The sequence below is a fragment of the Carcharodon carcharias genome, chromosome 33, assembly GCF_017639515.1.
Source record: "Carcharodon carcharias isolate sCarCar2 chromosome 33, sCarCar2.pri, whole genome shotgun sequence".
Lineage (NCBI taxonomy): Eukaryota > Metazoa > Chordata > Chondrichthyes > Lamniformes > Lamnidae > Carcharodon > Carcharodon carcharias.
The window spans coordinates 18755768-18775107 of record NC_054499.1 but is presented as its reverse complement, the minus strand read 5'-3'; the positions used below and the strand labels follow the sequence as shown (position 1 = coordinate 18775107).

Below are 19340 nucleotides of genomic sequence, written 5' to 3'. Positions count from 1 at the left end.
GATGAAACCTTCGGACTTCATTTGCATCTCGGTACGTTCGAGTGAATTCACTCAGGTCGATGTTAAGTATTCAAGTGAGCCTTTTGAGGTCCTGGTGAACTGTGTGGGCTTCGAGTCTGGAGCTGTCAGGGTCTGTGTAGGAGAGTGAGTCTGTGAACCTGGATCTGTATGGTTCTGCTTAAGAGCGGGCTGCGTCTGTGCACAAGCTGCGTGGGTCTGGCTAGGAGCTGAACGGGTCTGTGCAAAACATTTCCGGTGATTTATTTTCTTGGGTGCGGAGAAGCTGTCTTTTTTTTGAAAAAATAACTTTATTCATAAAATATCTGGAAGAACATTCCAAACCATTTCAAAATCACCATCACAAAAGTACAATCAGGTTCAACTTTTACACATGTATCACGAGGTGCGTCAATACAATCAATCAATATTTGCAAACATTCATTTTGAGCTGTACAGCCCAAGGGGCTCTAAACAGTTTCCAGTTCCTCAGTGCACTGTGGCAGAAAGGTCTTAGACAGCGACCCTTCCCCATTGCGCCTTTGCGGCAGCTGCCCCAAGCTTTAGTGCATCCCTCAGCACGTAGCCCTGGACTTTGGAATGTGCCAGTCTGCGACACTCAGTCAGGGACAACTCTTTGCACTGGAAGACCAACAAGTTTTGGGCAGACCAAAGAGCGTCTTTCACCGAGTTGATGATCCTCCAGCTGAAGTTGATGTTTGTCTCGGTGTGTGTCCCTGGGAACAGCCTGTAGACCACAGAGTCCTGTGTCGCAGAACTGCTCGGGATGAACATCCACAGAAACCACTGCATCTCTCTCCAGACCTTCTTTGCAAAGGCACAATCTCCAAGGAGGTGAACAATGGTCTCTTCCCTGCCACAGCCACCTTGAGGGCAACGTGCAGAGGGGGTGAGACTCCTGGCGTGTAGGAAGGATCTGACGGGTAAGGCCTTTCTCACCATCAGCCAAGCTATGTCTTGGTGCTTGTTGGAAAGTTCTGGCAATGAGGCATTCTGCCAAATGACTTTGACAGTCTGCTCGGGGAACCATCCCACAGGATCCACCCTCTCCTTTTCCCTCAGGGCCTCTAAGATGTTTCTTGCCAACCACTGCCTGATAGACTTGTGGTCAAATTTGTTTCTCTGCATAAATTTTTCCACGAGGGACAGATGGTACAGCATGGTCCAACTACTTGGAGTGTTCCACAGCAGCGTAGCCAGACCCATCCTTCACAACACCGGGACAGGTAGAACCTCAGTACGTAGTGACACTTGGTGTTTGCTTACCAAGGGTCTACGCACAGCTTGATGTAGCCACACACAAAGGTGGCCATCAGTATGAGGGCGATGATGGGCATGTTTTTTCCCCCTTTATCTAGAGGCTTGTACGTTGTGTCCCTGCGGACATGATCCATTTTCAACCTACAGATAAAGTTAAAGATGGCTCAGGTGATTGCCCTCGCACAAGAGTCTGGAATGGGCCAGACCTGCGCTACGTACAGCAACAGTGAGAGTACCTCACACCTGATGACCAGGTTCTTACCTGCAATGGAGAGGGAGCGTCGTTCCCACATGCCCAGTTTTCTTTTCACCATAGACACTCACTCCTTCCAATTTCTAATGCATGCCCAGGTCCCTCCAAACCATATCCCCAGCACCTTCAGGCTGTCAGCCCTGATGGTGAAGGGGACAAAGGATCAGTCAGCCCAGGTCCCAAAGAACGTGGCCTCGCTCTTCCCATGTTTCACCTTGGTGCCCGAGGTCAGTTCGAACTGGTCATAGATGTGGATTAGTCTGTGCACCGACACTGGATCCGAGCAGAAGATGGCAACATCATGCATGTACAGGGAGGCTTTGACCTGAGTGCCTCCACTGCCTGGGATTATCACTCCTCTTATGCCCGGATCCTTCCTGATGGACTCAGCACAAGGCTCTATGCAACACTTGAAAAGAACAGGTGAGAGAGGACAGCCCTGCCTGACTCCAGATTTAATAGGAAAGCTATCTGATTCTGGAGTAGCTGTCTAGTACAGCAAAGGATAAGTCTGGATCTGTGTGCTGGGCTGTGTGCTTGTGTGTGGATGAACAGTTTAGCTCCAAGAGCTGCACAAGTCTATCTTGGAGCTCTCTGGGTCTGCGCCCAAGTTGTATGGTATTGTACAGCCCCTCCTGTATGATACAGGCCTGACCTGTCTATTAGCTAATTGGGCCTTTGTTGCTGCTAAATAACCGTGTGTCAGAGACTGTATGTCTCTGCAGGACAGGCGAGGTCTATGTAAGAGCTGCTCAGGCCTGTAAAATATTTCCCCGCACATGGGTAGGAACTGTATAGGAATCTGCCTTGGAGCCGCCTTGGTCGAGGCAGGCTGCTGGGCCGGAGGGTAAGAGAGTTGCGATATTGCAGTTCATGTGAGTTCCAGTTAGTGTCTGTCACCATAGAGCCTCAGAGTCATACAGCACAGAAACAGGCCCTTTGGCCCATCGTGTCCATGCCAGCCATCAAGCACCTATCTATTCTAATCCTATTTTCCAGCACTTGGCCCGTAGCCCTGTAAGCTATGGTGTTTCAAGCGTTCATCTAAATACTTCTTAAATGTTGTGAGGGTTCCTGCCTCTAGCCCTCAGGCAGTGAGTTCCAGATTCCAACTACCCTCTGGGTGAATCCCCTCTAAATCTCTTGCACCTCAATTTAAATCAATGCCCCCTGGTTATTGACACCTCCGCTAAGGGGAAAAGTTTCTTTATATCTACCCTATCTATGCCCCTCATAATTTTGTATTCTTCAATTAAGTCCCCCCTCAGCCTTTTCTTTTCTAAGGAAAACAACGCCAGCCTATCTAGTTTCTCTTCATAGCTGAAACACTCCAGACCAGGCAACATCCTGGTGAATCTCCACTGCACCCTTTCCAATGCACTCACATCCTTCCTGTAGTGTGGGAACCAGACCTGCACATGGTACTCCAGACATGACCTAACTAGCATTTTATACAGCTCCAACATAACCTCCCTGCTCTTTTATTCTATGCCTTGGCTAATAAAGGCAAGCTCTATGTAGAAACACTCTGGGTTGGAGCTGTCTGTGTCTGTGCATATCAAAGTGGAATCTACCAGAACCTGTGCAGGAACTGGCTGGGGCAGATTTGGATCTGTGTAGGAGCTTTCTAGGACTGGGTGGAGTGACTGAGCTATACAGAAACTGCCTAGGCCTGTGGAGAATCTTTCTGGGTCAGCATACAGGCTATCTGCATCTGTGAATCTGGTTTCTGCATCTTTGGAGGAGGTGGCTATTTCTGGGTGTTCGTGACAGCCTCATAGTGCATGCATGCAGGAGTTGGCAGCTGTGTCAGTATAGGAGGTGACTTTGTCTCTGGCTCTGTACCATAGCTGTCTCAGCCTGTGTCTTCGCACTCTGCTCTGAATCACAGCCCCCTGGTAATTGCATGGGGCTGCCAGGAGCAGTTTAGGAAATGCATTAGTTTGGGACAGAGCATTTATGTCTTTGTAGATACAGCCTAGGCCTGTGTAGGTGCTATCTGAACATTGGTATGAGTCGGTTCGGCTTGCATGGGAAGCAGTTGGAGCTGTGCTGCATTGATCAGTGAACTTAGTAGGCCGGACCTGTGCAGGAGCTAACTGGGCCTGTGAAGGGGCTGTGTGTTTTTTGTCGGATATTTTTGGGCCTGTGTAGGAGCTGCCTGCTTCCGTCTATAAGTTGTGTGCAGGCCCATGGAGGAGCTCATTCACTTTGTGGAGGTGTTCCTTCACAATAAAAACAGAGATACAGGACGTCCTCAGTGAGTAAAAGGCAGGCAGCATTTATGTAGAGAAAGAGAAAAGAGAGTTAATTATTTATGCCCAGGACCTTTCATCAGACCTGAAACTTTAATGCCTTTTCTCTCTCCACAGATGCTGCCTGACATGGTCCTGCTGAGAATTTCCAGCATTCTCTGTTTTTATATTTCAGATTTCCAGTATGTTGAATTTGCATCCTCCACAATTCAAGGCAGAGCATTCCAGATCACAACTATAATGGTTTCCTGTCTGGATAACAGCTGTCTGGATATCTATAAGAGCCAACTGGCTTTACGCAGAAGATGGTTGGATTTGTCGAGCTGCTATCACTGTTTAAGAGCCCTGTGTGGCTCTACATGGCCTCAGTCAATGTCTGCATGTGCCACTGTTTGGAAGAGTTGCCTTGGTCTGTGTAAGAGCAAATGGGTTCTGCTGAGGAGCTGTGTGATTCCACAAATGAACACCTGGAGTTTACATAGGAAACTGGCTGTGACAATAAAGCAGCCACCTCTGTCACTGCAGGTGTAAGATCCATACCTGTCTGTGTGCCACCTCTGACTGTGTCGGTGTAGGAGCCAACATTGTAAGTGCAGGTGAAAGAGCCACCTCTGAGTTTATCAGTTAAGGTGCCACCTCTGCTTGTGTCAGTGTAGAAGCCACCGCTGCCCCTGTCTGAGTAGGAGCCACCCCTGTCTGTGTCAGTTTCAGAGCAACATCTGCCTGTGCCAATGTGGGAGCCAGCTCAACCTGTATCAGTTTCAGAGCCTCCTCTGTATGTGTCAGTGAAGGATTCACCTCAGCTAGTGACAGTGTAGATGCACCTCTGCCTGTGTCAGTGTAGATCTACCTCTGTCTGTATTAGTGTAGGAGTCACCTCTGCCAGAATCAGTTCCAGAGCCTCCTGTCTGTGTCAGTGTAGGATCCAGCTCTGTCTGTGTCACTGTGGGAGCCACCTCTGTCTGTGTCAGTGTAGGATCCACCTCTGTCTGTATCAGTGTAGGATCCACCTCTGTCTGTATCAGTGTAGGAGCCACCTCTGTCTGTGTCAGTGTAGGATCCACCTGTGCCAGTATCAGTTCCAGAGCCTCATCTGTCTATGTCAGTTTCAGATCCACCTCTGTCTGTGTCAGTGCAGGCTCCACCTCTGCCTCTGTCAGTGTAGGATCTGCCTCTGTCTGTGTGAGTGTAGGATACATCTCTGTCTGTATCAGTGTAGCAGACACCTCTCATTATCATTGTAGGTGCAACCTCTGTCTGTTTCAGATAAGAAGATTCTCCTCCCTGTGTCAGTTTCAGTTTAGAAACCACCTCTGTCTGTGTCAGTTTAGGAGCCACATCTGCCTGTGTCAATTTAGGACCCACCTCTGTCTTTATCAGTGAAGCAGCCACCTCTCTCATTGTCACTGTAGGATTCACCACTACCTGTGTCAGTTTAGGGGTTTCCCCTCCCTGTGTCAGCTTAGGGGTTTCCCCTCCCTGTGTCAGTTTAGGAGCCTCCACTGTCAGTGTCAGTTTAGGAACCACCTTTGTCTGTGTCAGTTTAGGAGCCAGTTCTGCGTGTGTCAGTTTAGGAACCACCTTTGTCTGTGTCAGTGTTGGAGCCACCCCTGACTGTGTCACTTTTAGAGGCACCTCTGTCTGTGACATTGTGCAAGCCTCCTGTGTCTTTGTCAGCATAGGTCCCCTCTGTCTGTGTCAGTTTAGGAGCCACCACTTTCTGTATCATTGTAGGGTCCACCTCAGTCTGTCAATTTATGATTCACTGTGTCAGTAAGGAGCCACCTCTGACTATGTCAGCGTAGGAACCTCCTCTGTCTGTGTCAGTGTAGGAACCTCTTCTGTCTGTGTCAGTGTAGGATCCACCTCAGTCTGTGTCAGTGTGGGAGCCACCTCTCTTTGTGTCAGTTTCAGAGCCACCTCTGTCTGTGTCGGTGTGGGATCCAGCTCTGCCTGTATCACTTTCAGAGCCTCCTCTGTCTGTGTCAGTTTAGGATCCACTTCTGCCTATCTGCGGTTAGGAGCCACACCTGTCTGTGTCAGTTTCAGAGCCACACCTGTCTGGTCAGTGTGGGGTCTAACTCTGCCAGTATTAGTTCCAGAGCCTTCTCTATCTGTGTCAGTGCAGGATCCACTTCTGCCAGTGTCAGTGGAGAAGCCACCACTGTCTGTGTCCACGTCGGAGCAACCTCCCTCTATGTCAGTGTAGGGTCCACCTCTGCCTGTGTCAGTGTAGGAGCCACCTCTGTCTGTGTCCGTGTTGGAGCAACCTCTCTCTATGTCAGTCTAGGGTCTACCTCTGACTGTGTCAGGTATGGAGCCACCTTTGTCTGTGTCAGTTTCAGAGCTCAATCTCTCTGTTTCAGTGTAGGATCTAGCTCATTCTGTGCCAGTTTAGGATCCACCTCTATCTTTTTCAGTGTAGGAGCCACCTCTGTCTGTTTCAGTTTAGGATTTGCCTCTGTCTGTTTCAGTGTCAGAGCCACCTCTGTCTTTGTCAGCGTGGGACCCAACTCTGACTGTGTCAGTTCAGGACCCTCCTCTGTGTGTGTCGATGCAGGATTCAGCTCTGTCTGTTTCAGTGTAGAAGCCACCTCTGTCTGTGCCAAATTCTGATCCACCTCTATCTTTGTCACTTAGATTTCAACTCTGCCTGTGTCAGTGTATGGTCCACCTCGGTCTCTGTCAGTGTAGGATGCACATCTGCCTGGGTCAATATAGGATGAACCTCTGCCTGTGTCAGTGTGGGAGGAACCTCTGCCTGTGTCAATGTCGGATCTGCCTCTGTCTGTGTCAGTGTAGGAGACACCTCTGTCTGTGCCAAATTCAGATCCATCTCTGTCGTTGTCACTTTAGATTCCAACTCTGTCTGTGTCAGTGTATGGTCCACCTCTGTCTTTGTCAGTTGGATCCGCCTCTGTCTGTGTGAGTGTAGGATCCACCTCTGTCCGTGTCAGTTTAGCATCTACCTCCTTCTGTGTCAGTGTCAGATCAACCTCTGCCTGTGTCAGTGTGGGATGAACCTCTGCCTGTGTCAGTGTAGGAGCCACCTCTGTGTCATTGTAGGATCCACATCTGTCTGTGCCAATGTCAGTTTAGGATCCAACTCTATGTCAGTTCAGTATCGACCACTGTCTGTATCAGTTTATGATCCACCTCTGTCTATATCAGTGTAGGATCTACCTCAGTCTGTGTCAGGTTAGGATCCACCTCTGTCCTTTTCAGTGTAGGAGCCACCTCTGCCTTTGTCGGTATTGGATCCACCTCTATGTCTGTCAGTGTAGGATCCACCTCAATCTGTATCAGTATGGGATCCACCTCTGTCTGTGTCAGCTTATGATCCACCTCTATCTGTATCAGTGAAGCAGCCACCTCGCTCATGATCACTGTCGGGTCAACCTCTGTCTGTGTCAGTTTTGGGGATACCTCTGCCTGTGTCAGTGTAGGAGCCTCTTCTGTCAGTGCCATTGTTGGAGCCTCCTCTGTTTGTGCCAGTTTATGATCCCCCTCTGCCTGTGTCAGTGTAGGATCCACCTTTGCCTGTGTCAGTTTAGGATCCACATCAGCAGTGTCAGTGTAGGAGCCACCTGTGTCTGTGTCAGTTTAGGAACCACCTCTCTCAGTATCAATGTAGGAGCCACCTCTAGTCTACGTCAGTTTAGTAGATTCCCATCCTTGTGTCAGTTTGGGAGCCTCCTGTGTCAGTGTCAGTTAAGGAACCACCTCTGTGTGTGTCAGAGTAGTTTCCACCTCTGCCTGTGTCAGTGTGGGAGCCACCTCTGTCTGTGTCAGCTTTAGAGCCACATCTCTTACTGTCAGTATTGGATCCACCTCTGTCTGTGTCAGTTTATGATCCACCTCGGTCTGTATCAGTGAAGCAGCCACCTCGCTCATGATCACTGTTGGATCAACCTCTGTCTGTGTCAGTTTTGGGGATACCTCTGCCTGTGTCAGTGTAGGAGCCTCTTCAGTCAGTGTCATTGTTGGAGCCTCCTCTGTTTGTGCCAGTTTATGATCCCCCTCTGCCTGTGTCAGTGTAGGATCCACCGCTCTCATTATCAATGCAGGAGCCACCTCTGTCTGGGTTAGTTTAGTAGATTCCCCTCCTCGTGTCAGTTTGGGAGCCTCCTATGTCAGTGTCAGTTAAGGATCCACCTCTGTGTGTGTCAGAGTAGTTTCCACCTCTGGCTGTGTCAGTGGAGGAGCCACATCTGTTTTTGCCAGTGTGGAATCAACCTCTGCCTGTATCACTATAGGAGCCACCTCTGCCTGTGTCAGTATAGGAGCCACCTCTGCCTGTGTCAGTATAGGAGTCACCTCTGCCTGTGTTTGTGCAGCAACCACCTGGGCCTGTGTCAGTGTAGGAGCCACCTCTGCCTGTGTCAGTGTAGGAGCCACCTCTGCCTGTGTCAGTTTAGGATCCTCATCAGCTGTGTCAGTGTAGGAGCCACCTCTGTCTGTGTCAGTTTAGTAGCCACCTCTCTCATTATCAATGTCGGAGACATCTCTGACTGTGTTAGTTTAGTAGATTCCCCTCCTCGTGTCAGTTTGGAAGCCTCCTAAGTCAGTTTCAGTTAAGGATCCACCTCTGTGTGTGTCAGAGTAGTTTCCACCTCTGGTTGTGTTAGTGGAGTAGCCACATCTGTTTTTGCCAGTGTGGAATCAAACTCTGCCTGTATCACTAAAGGAGCCACCTCTTCCTGTGTCAGTATAGGAATCACCTCTGCCTGTGTTTGTGCAGCAACCACCTGGGCCTGTGTCAGTGTAGGAGCCACCTCTGCCTGTGTTTGTGCAGCAACCACCTGGGCCAGTGTCAGTGTAGGAGCCACCTCTGCCTGTGTCAGTGTAGGAGCCACCTCTGCCTGTGTCAGTGTAGGAGACACCTCTGTCTGTGTCAGTGTAGGAGCCACCTCTGTCCATGTCAGCTTTAGAGCCACATCTTTCTCTGTCAGTATTGGATCCACCTCTGTCTGTGTCAGCGTAGGAGCCACCTCTGCCTGTGTCAGTGAAGGAGCCACCTCTGTCCGTGTCAGCTTTAGAGCCACATCTTTCTCTGTCAGTTTTGGATCCACCTCTGTCTGTGTCAGTATGGGATCCACCTCTGTCTGTGTCAGCTTATGATCCACCTCTATCTGTATCAGTGAAGCAGCCACCTCGCTCATGATCACTGTCGGGTCAACCTCTGTCTGTGTCAGTTTTGGGGATACCTCTGCCTGTGTCAGTGTAGGAGCCTCTTCTGTCAGTGCCATTGTTGGAGCCTCCTCTGTTTGTGCCAGTTTATGATCCACCTCTGCCTGTGTCAGTGTAGGATCCACCTTTGCCTGTGTCAGTTTAGGATCCTCATCAGCAGTGTCAGTGTAGGAGCCACCTGTGTCTGTGTCAGTTTAGGAACCACCTCTCTCAGTATCAATGTAGGAGCCACCTCTAGTCTATGTCAGTTTAGTAGATTCCCATCCTTGTGTCAGTCTGGGAGCCTCCTGTGTCAGTGTCAGTTAAGGAACCACCTCTGTGTGTGTCAGAGTAGTTTCCACCTCTGCCTGTGTCAGTGTGGGAGCCACCTCTGTCTGTGTCAGCTTTAGAGCCACATCTCTTACTGTCAGTATTGGATCCACCTCTGTCTGTGTCAGTTTATGATCCACCTCGGTCTGTATCAGTGAAGCAGCCACCTCGCTCATGATCACTGTTGGATCAACCTCTGTCTGTGTCAGTTTTGGGGATACCTCTGCCTGTGTCAGTGTAGGAGCCTCTTCAGTCAGTGTCATTGTTGGAGCCTCCTCTGTTTGTGCCAGTTTATGATCCCCCTCTGCCTGTGTCAGTGTAGGATCCACCGCTCTCATTATCAATGCAGGAGCCACCTCTGTCTGGGTTAGTTTAGTAGATTCCCCTCCTCGTGTCAGTTTGGGAGCCTCCTATGTCAGTGTCAGTTAAGGATCCAACTCTGTGTGTGTCAGAGTAGTTTCCACCTCTGGCTGTGTCAGTGGAGGAGCCACATCTGTTTTTGCCAGTGTGGAATCAACCTCTGCCTGTATCACTATAGGAGCCACCTCTGCCTGTGTCAGTATAGGAGCCACCTCTGCCTGTGTCAGTATAGGAGTCACCTCTGCCTGTGTTTGTGCAGCAACCACCTGGGCCTGTGTCAGTGTAGGAGCCACCTCTGCCTGTGTCAGTGTAGGAGCCACCTCTGCCTGTGTCAGTTTAGGATCCTCATCAGCTGTGTCAGTGTAGGAGCCACCTCTGTCTGTGTCAGTTTAGTAGCCACCTCTCTCATTATCAATGTCGGAGACATCTCTGACTGTGTTAGTTTAGTAGATTCCCCTCCTCGTGTCAGTTTGGGAGCCTCCTAAGTCAGTTTCAGTTAAGGATCCACCTCTGTGTGTGTCAGAGTAGTTTCCACCTCTGGTTGTGTTAGTGGAGTAGCCACATCTGTTTTTGCCAGTGGGAATCAAACTCTGCCTGTATCACTATAGGAGCCACCTCTTCCTGTGTCAGTATAGGAATCACCTCTGCCTGTGTTTGTGCAGCAACCACCTGGGCCTGTGTCAGTGTAGGAGCCACCTCTGCCTGTGTTTGTGCAGCAACCACCTGGGCCAGTGTCAGTGTAGGAGCCACCTCTGCCTGTGTCAGTGTAGGAGCCACCTCTGCCTGTGTCAGTGTAGGAGCCAACTCTGTCTGTGTCAGTTTAAGAGCCACCTCTGTCTGTGTCAGTGTAGGAGCCACCTCTGTCCATGTCAGCTTTAGAGCCACATCTTTCTCTGTCAGTATTGGATCCACCTCTGTCTGTGTCAGCGTAGGAGCCACCTCTGCCTGTGTCAGTGTAGGAGCCACCTCTGTCCGTGTCAGCTTTAGAGCCACATCTTTCTCTGTCAGTTTTGGATCCACCTCTGTCTGTGTCAACGTAGGAGCCACCTCTGTCCGTGTCAGCTTTAGAGCCACATCTTTCTCTGTCAGTATTGGATCCACCTCTGTCTGTGTCAGCGTAGGAGCCACCTCTGCCTGTGTCAGTGTAGGAGCCACCTCTGCCTGTGTCAGTGTAAGAGCCAACTCTGTCTGTGTCAGTTTAGGAGCCACCTCTGTCTGAGTCAGTGTAGGAGCCACCTCTTTCTGTGTCAGCTTTAGAGCCACATCTTTCTCTCGCTCTGTCAATATTGGATCCACCTCTGTCTGTGTCAGTTTAGGAGCCATCTCTGTCTGTGTCAGTGTAGGATTCACCTCTGTTTGTGTCAGTGTAGAATCCACTTCTGTCTGTGTCAGTGTAGAAGCCACCTCTGTCTGTGTCAGTGTAGAAGCCACCTCTGTCTGTGTCAGTGTAGGAGCCACCTCTCTCTCTGTCAGCTTAGGAGCAACCTCTCTCATTATCGCTGTAGGAGCCACCTCTGTCTGAGTCAGATTAGTAGATTCCCCTCCATGTGTCAGTTTAGGAGCCTCCTCTGTCAGTGTTAGTTTAGTAACCACCTCTCTCCATGTCAGTCTAGCGTCCACCTCTGTCTCTGTCAGTGTAGGAGCCACCTGTGTCTGTGCCAGTGTGGGATCCAACTCTGTCTCTGTCAGTATAGGAGCCACCTCTGCCAGTGTCAGCGTAGGATCCAATTCTGTCTGGGTCAGTTTAGCATCCGCTTCTATCTGTATCAGTTTAAGATCCACCTCGGTCTGTGTCAGTTTAGGATACACACTCGCCTCTGTCAGTGTGGGATGAACCTCTGCCTGTGTCAGTGTAGGATTCACCACTGGCTTTGTCAGTGTTAGATCCGCCTCTCTCTGTGTCAGTGTAGGGTCCACCTCTGTCCGTGTCAGTTAAGGATCCACCTCTCTCTGTATCAGTTTAGAATCCACCTCTGTCTGTGTCAGTTTAGGATGCACCTCTATCTGTATCAGTGAAGCAGCCACCTCGCTCATGAACATTGTAGGCTCAACATCTGTCTGTGTCTGTTTTGGAGATTCCTCTCCCTGTGTAAGTTTAGGAGCCTCCTCTTTCAGTGTCAGTGTTGGAGCCTCCTCTGTCTGTGCCAGTATATGATCCACCTCTGCCTGTGACAGTGCAGGATCCACCTCTGCATGTGTCAGCTTGGGATCCACATCTGTCTGTATCAGTGTAGGAGCCACCTCTGTCTGTGTCAGTTTAGTAGCCACCTCTCATTATCAATGCAGGAGCCACCTCTGTCTGTGTCAGTTTAATAGATTCCCCTCCTTGTCTCAGTTTAGGAGCCTCCTCTGTCAGTCTCAGTTAAGGAACCACCTCTGTGTGTCTCAGAGTAGTTGCCACCTCTGCCTGTATAAGTGGAGGATCCACATCTGTCTTTGCCAGTGTGGAATCCACCTCTACTTGTGTCAGTATAGGAGCCACCTCTGCCTGTATTTGTGCAGGAATGACCTGTGCGTGTGTCATTGTAGCATCCACCTGTGCCTGTGTCAGTGTAGGAGCCACCTCTGTCCGTGTCAGCTTCAGAACCACATCTCCCAGTGTCAGTGTGGGAACCACCTCTGTCTGTGTCAGCGTAGTATTCACCCTTGTCTGTAACAGCGAAGGAGCCACCTCTGTCTGTGTCAGTGTAGGATCCACAACTGCCTGTGTCAGTTTAGGTTCAACCTAAGTCTTTGTCAAAGTGAGATCCACTCTGTCTGTGTCAGCTTTAGTGTTACACTGTTTCAGTGTAGGAGCCACCTCTGTCTGTGCCAAATTTGGGTCCACCTCTGTCGTTGTCACTTTGGATTCCATCTCTGTGTCATTGTATGATCTGCCTCAGTCTGTATCAGTGTAGGATACACCTCTGCCTGGGTCAGTGTGGGATGAACATCTGCCTATGTCATTGTCAGATCTACCTCTGTCTGTGTCAGTGTATGGTCCACCTCGTTCTGTATCAGTCAAGCAGCCACCTCGCTCATGATCACTGTCGAATCAACTTCTGTGTGTGTCAGTTTTGGAGATTCCTCTCCCTGGTGTCGGTGTTGGAGCCTCCTCTGTCTGTGTCAGTTTAGGATCCACCTCTGTCTGTGTCAGTGTAGGATCCACCTCTATCTGTATCAGTTTAGGATCCACCTCTGTCAGTGTCAGTTTAGGATCCACCTCTGTCTGTATCAGTGAAGCAGCCACCTCGTTCATCAACACTGTAGGCTCAACCTCTGTCTGTGTCAGTTTTGGAGATTCCTCTCTCTGCGTCAGTTCAGGACCCTCGTCTGTCGGTGTCAGTGTTGGAGCATCCTCTGTCTGTGCCAGTTTATGATCCACATCTGCCTGTGTCAGTGTAGGATCCACCTCTGCCTGTGTCAGTTTAGGATCCACATCAGTCTGTGTCAGTGTAGGAGCCACCTCTGTCTGTGTCAGTTTAGTAGATTCCCATCCTTGTGTCAGTTTGGGAGCCTCCTGTGTCAGTGTCAGTTAAGGAACCACGTCTGTGTGTGTCAGAGTAGTTTCCACCTCTGCCTGTGTCAGTGTGGGAGCCACCTCTGTCTGTGTCAGCTTTAGAGCCACATCTCTTACTGTCAGTATTGGATCCACCTCTGTCTGTGTCAGTTTATGATCCACCTCGGTCTGTATCAGTGAAGCAGCCACCTCGCTCATGATCACTGTTGGATCAACCTCTGTCTGTGTCAGTTTTGGGGATACCTCTGCCTGTGTCAGTGTAGGAGCCTCTTCAGTCAGTGTCATTGTTGGAGCCTCCTCTGTTTGTGCCAGTTTATGATCCCCCTCTGCCTGTGTCAGTGTAGGATCCACCTCTCTCATTATCAATGCAGGAGCCACCTCTGTCTGGGTTAGTTTAGTAGATTCCCCTCCTCGTGTCAGTTTGGGAGCCTCCTATGTCAGTGTCAGTTAAAGATCCACCTCTGTGTGTGTCAGAGTAGTTTCCACCTCTGGCTGTGTCAGTGGAGGAGCCACATCTGTTTTTGCCAGTGTGGAATCAACCTCTGCCTGTATCACTATAGGAGCCACCTCTGCCTGTGTCAGTATAGGAGCCACCTCTGCCTGTGTCAGTATAGGAGTCACCTCTGCCTGTGTTTGTGCAGCAACCACCTGGGCCTGTGTCAGTGTAGGAGCCACCTCTGCCTGTGTCAGTGTAGGAGCCACCTCTGCCTGTGTCAGTTTAGGATCCTCATCAGCTGTGTCAGTGTAGGAGCCACCTCTGTCTGTGTCAGTTTAGTAGCCACCTCTCTCATTATCAATGTCGGAGATATCTCTGACTGTGTTAGTTTAGTAGATTCCCCTCCTCGTGTCAGTTTGGGAGCCTCCTAAGTCAGTTTCAGTTAAGGATCCACCTCTGTGTGTGTCAGAGTAGTTTCCACCTCTGGTTGTTTTAGTGGAGTAGCCACATCTGTTTTTGCCAGTGGGAATCAAACTCTGCCTGTATCACTATAGGAGCCACCTCTTCCTGTGTCAGTATAGGAATCACCTCTGCCTGTGTTTGTGCAGCAACCACCTGGGCCTGTGTCAGTGTAGGAGCCACCTCTGCCTGTGTTTGTGCAGCAACCACCTGGGCCAGTGTCAGTGTAGGAGCCACCTCTACCTGTGTCAGTGTAGGAGCCACCTCTGCCTGTGTCAGTGTAGGAGCCAACTCTGTCTGTGTCAGTTTAAGAGCCACCTCTGTCTGTGTCAGTGTAGGAGCCACCTCTGTCCATGTCAGCTTTAGAGCCACATCTTTCTCTGTCAGTATTGGATCCACCTCTGTCTGTGTCAGCGTAGGAGCCACCTCTGCCTGTGTCAGTGTAGGAGCCACCTCTGTCCGTGTCAGCTTTAGAGCCACATCTTTCTCTGTCAGTTTTGGATCCACCTCTGTCTGTGTCAACGTAGGAGCCACCTCTGTCCGTGTCAGCTTTAGAGCCACATCTTTCTCTGTCAGTATTGGATCCACCTCTGTCTGTGTCAGCGTAGGAGCCACCTCTGCCTGTGTCAGTGTAGGAGCCACCTCTGCCTGTGTCAGTGTAAGAGCCAACTCTGTCTGTGTCAGTTTAGGAGACACCTCTGTCTGAGTCAGTGTAGGAGCCACCTCTTTCTGTGTCAGCTTTAGAGCCACATCTTTCTCTCGCTCTGTCAATATTGGATCCACCTCTGTCTGTGTCAGTGTAGGATTCACCTCTGTTTGTGTCAGTGTAGAATCCACTTCTGTCTGTGTCAGTGTTGAAGCCACCTTTGTCTGTGTCAGTGTAGAAGCCACCTCTGTCTGTGTCAGTGTAGGAGCCACCTCTCTCTCTGTCAGCTTAGGAGCCACCTCTCTCATTATCGCTGTAGGAGCCACCTCTGTCTGAGTCAGATTAGTAGATTCCCCTCCATGTGTCAGTTTAGGAGCCTCCTCTGTCAGTGTTAGTTTAGTAACCACCTCTCTCCATGTCAGTCTAGCGTCCACCTCTGTCTCTGTCAGTGTAGGAGCCACCTGTGTCTGTGCCAGTGTGGGATCCAACTCTGTCTCTGTCAGTATAGGAGCCACCTCTGCCAGTGTCAGCGTAGGATCCAATTCTGTCTGGGTCAGTTTAGCATCCGCTTCTATCTGTATCAGTTTAAGATCCACCTCGGTCTGTGTCAGTTTAGGATACACACTCGCCTCTGTCAGTGTGGGATGAACCTCTGCCTGTGTCAGTGTAGGATTCACCACTGGCTTTGTCAGTGTTAGATCCGCCTCTCTCTGTGTCAGTGTAGGATCCACCTCTGTCCGTGTCAGTTAAGGATCCACCTCTCTCTGTATCAGTTTAGAATCCACCTCTGTCTGTGTCAGTTTAAGATGCACCTCTATCTGTATCAGTGAAGCAGCCACCTCGCTCATGAACATTGTAGGCTCAACATCTGTCTGTGTCTGTTTTGGAGATTCCTCTCCCTGTGTAAGTTTAGGAGCCTCCTCTTTCAGTGTCAGTGTTGGAGCCTCCTCTGTCTGTGCCAGTATATGATCCACCTCTGCCTGTGACAGTGCAGGATCCACCTCTGCATGTGTCAGCTTGGGATCCACATCTGTCTGTATCAGTGTAGGAGCCACCTCTGTCTGTGTCAGTTTAGTAGCCACCTCTCATTATCAATGCAGGAGCCACCTCTGTCTGTGTCAGTTTAATAGATTCCCCTCCTTGTGTCAGTTTAGGAGCCTCCTCTGTCAGTCTCAGTTAAGGAACCACCTCTGTGTGTGTCAGAGTAGTTGCCACCTCTGCCTGTATAAGTGGAGGATCCACATCTGTCTTTGCCAGTGTGGAATCCACCTCTACTTGTGTCAGTATAGGAGCCACCTCTGCCTGTATTTGTGCAGGAATGACCTGTGCGTGTGTCATTGTAGCATCCACCTGTGCCTGTGTCAGTGTAGGAGCCACCTCTGTCCGTGTCAGCTTCAGAACCACATCTCCCAGTGTCAGTGTGGGAACCACCTTTGTCTGTGTCAGCGTAGTATTCACCCTTGTCTGTAACAGCGAAGGAGCCACCTCTGTCTGTGTCAGTGTAGGATCCACAACTGCCTGTGTCAGTTTAGGTTCAACCTAAGTCTTTGTCAAAGTGAGATCCACTCTGTCTGTGTCAGCTTTAGTGTTACACTGTTTCAGTGTAGGAGCCACCTCTGTCTGTGCCAAATTTGGGTCCACCTCTGTCGTTGTCACTTTGGATTCCATCTCTGTGTCATTGTATGATCTGCCTCAGTCTGTATCAGTGTAGGATACACCTCTGCCTGGGTCAGTGTGGGATGAACATCTGCCTATGTCATTGTCAGATCTACCTCTCTCTGTGTCAGTGTATGGTCCACCTCGTTCTGTATCAGTCAAGCAGCCACCTCGCTCATGATCACTGTCGAATCAAATTCTGTGTGTGTCAGTTTTGGAGATTCCTCTCCCTGGTGTCGGTGTTGGAGCCTCCTCTGTCTGTGTCAGTTTAGGATCCACCTCTGTCTGTGTCAGTGTAGGATCCACCTCTATCTGTATCAGTTTAGGATCCACCTCTGTCAGTGTCAGTTTAGGATCCACCTCTGTCTGTATCAGTGAAGCAGCCACCTCGTTCATCAACACTGTAGGCTCAACCTCTGTCTGTGTCAGTTTTGGAGATTCCTCTCTCTGCGTCAGTTCAGGACCCTCGTCTGTCGGTGTCAGTGTTGGAGCATCCTCTGTCTGTGCCAGTTTATGATCCACATCTGCCTGTGTCAGTGTAGGATCCACCTCTGCCTGTGTCAGTTTAGGATCCACATCAGTCTGTGTCAGTGTAGGAGCCACCTCTGTCTGTGTCAGTTTAGTAGATTCCCATCCTTGTGTCAGTTTGGGAGCCTCCTGTGTCAGTGTCAGTTAAGGAACCACGTCTGTGTGTGTCAGAGTAGTTTCCACCTCTGCCTGTGTCAGTGTGGGAGCCACCTCTGTCTGTGTCAGCTTTAGAGCCACATCTCTTACTGTCAGTATTGGATCCACCTCTGTCTGTGTCAGTTTATGATCCACCTCGGTCTGTATCAGTGAAGCAGCCACCTCGCTCATGATCACTGTTGGATCAACCTCTGTCTGTGTCAGTTTTGGGGATACCTCTGCCTGTGTCAGTGTAGGAGCCTCTTCAGTCAGTGTCATTGTTGGAGCCTCCTCTGTTTGTGCCAGTTTATGATCCCCCTCTGCCTGTGTCAGTGTAGGATCCACCTCTCTCATTATCAATGCAGGAGCCACCTCTGTCTGGGTTAGTTTAGTAGATTCCCCTCCTCGTGTCAGTTTGGGAGCCTCCTATGTCAGTGTCAGTTAAAGATCCACCTCTGTGTGTGTCAGAGTAGTTTCCACCTCTGGCTGTGTCAGTGGAGGAGCCACATCTGTTTTTGCCAGTGTGGAATCAACCTCTGCCTGTATCACTATAGGAGCCACCTCTGCCTGTGTCAGTATAGGAGCCACCTCTGCCTGTGTCAGTATAGGAGTCACCTCTGCCTGTGTTTGTGCAGCAACCACCTGGGCCTGTGTCAGTGTAGGAGCCACCTCTGCCTGTGTCAGTGTAGGAGCCACCTCTGCCTGTGTCAGTTTAGGATCCTCATCAGCTGTGTCAGTGTAGGAGCCAACTCTGTCTGTGTCAGTTTAGTAGCCACCTCTCTCATTATCAATGTCGGAGACATCTCTGACTGTGTTAGTTTAGTAGATTCCCCTCCTCGTGTCAGTTTGGGAGCCTCCTAAGTCAGTTTCAGTTAAGGATCCACCTCTGTGTGTGTCAGAGTAGTTTCCACCTCTGGTTGTTTTAGTGGAGTAGCCACATCTGTTTTTGCCAGTGTGGAATCAAACTCTGCCTGTATCACTATAGGAGCCACCTCTTCCTGTGTCAGTATAGGAATCACCTGTGCCTGTGTTTGTGCAGCAACCACCTGGGCCTGTGTCAGTGTAGGAGCCACCTCTGCCTGTGTTTGTGCAGCAACCACCTGGGCCAGTGTCAGTGTAGGAGCCACCTCAGCCTGTGTCAGTGTAGGAGCCACCTCTGCCTGTGTCAGTGTAGGAGCCAACTCTGTCTGTGTCAGTTTAAGAGCCACCTCTGTCTGTGTCAGTGTAGGAGCAACCTCTGTCCATGTCAGCTTTAGAGCCACATCTTTCTCTGTCAGTATTGGATCCACCTCTGTCTGTGTCAGCGTAGGAGCCACCTCTGCCTGTGTCAGTGTAGGAGCCACCTCTGTCCGTGTCAGCTTTAGAGCCACATCTTTCTCTGTCAGTTTTGGATCCACCTCTGTCTGTGTCAACGTAGGAGCCACCTCTGTCCGTGTCAGCTTTAGAACCACATCTTTCTCTGTCAGTATTGGATCCACCTCTGTCTGTGTCAGCGTAGGAGCCACCTTTGCCTGTGTCAGTGTAGGAGCCACCTCTGCCTGTGTCAGTGTAAGAGCCAACTCTGTCTGTGTCAGTTTAGGAGCCACCTCTGTCTGAGTCAGTGTAGGAGCCACCTCTTTCTGTGTCAGCTTTAGAGCCACATCTTTCTCTCGCTCTGTCAATATTGGATCCACCTCTGTCTGTGTCAGTTTAGGAGCCATCTCTGTCTGTGTCAGTGTAGGATTCACCTCTGTTTGTGTCAGTGTAGAATCCACTTCTGTCTGTGTCAGTGTAGAAGCCACCTTTGTCTGTGTCAGTGTAGAAGCCACCTCTGTCTGTGTCAGTGTAGGAGCCACCTCTGTCCGTGTCAGTTAAGGATCCACCTCTCTCTGTATCAGTTTAGAATCCACCTCTGTCTGTGTCAGTTTAGGATGCACCTCTATCTGTATCAGTGAAGCAGCCACCTCGCTCATGAACATTGTAGGCTCAACATCTGTCTGTGTCTGTTTTGGAGATTCCTCTCCCTGTGTAAGTTTAGGAGCCTCCTCTTTCAGTGTCAGTGTTGGAGCCTCCTCTGTCTGTGCCAGTATATGATCCACCTCTGCCTGTGACAGTGCAGGATCCACCTCTGCATGTGTCAGCTTGGGATCCACATCTGTCTGTATCAGTGTAGGAGCCACCTCTGTCTGTGTCAGTTTAGTAGCCACCTCTCATTATCAATGCAGGAGCCACCTCTGTCTGTGTCAGTTTAATAGATTCCCCTCCTTGTCTCAGTTTAGGAGCCTCCTCTGTCAGTCTCAGTTAAGGAACCACCTCTGTGTGTGTCAGAGTAGTTGCCACCTCTGCCTGTATAAGTG

General features: G+C 50.1%; 1 protein-coding gene across 2 annotated transcripts in view; it reads left to right on the top strand.

Annotated features, from left to right (window-relative positions):
* LOC121272281 (lysophosphatidic acid receptor 6-like) overlaps positions 1-19340 on the top strand; it is an 85876-nt gene that overhangs the window by 811 nt on the left and 65725 nt on the right. The window lies entirely within an intron of this gene.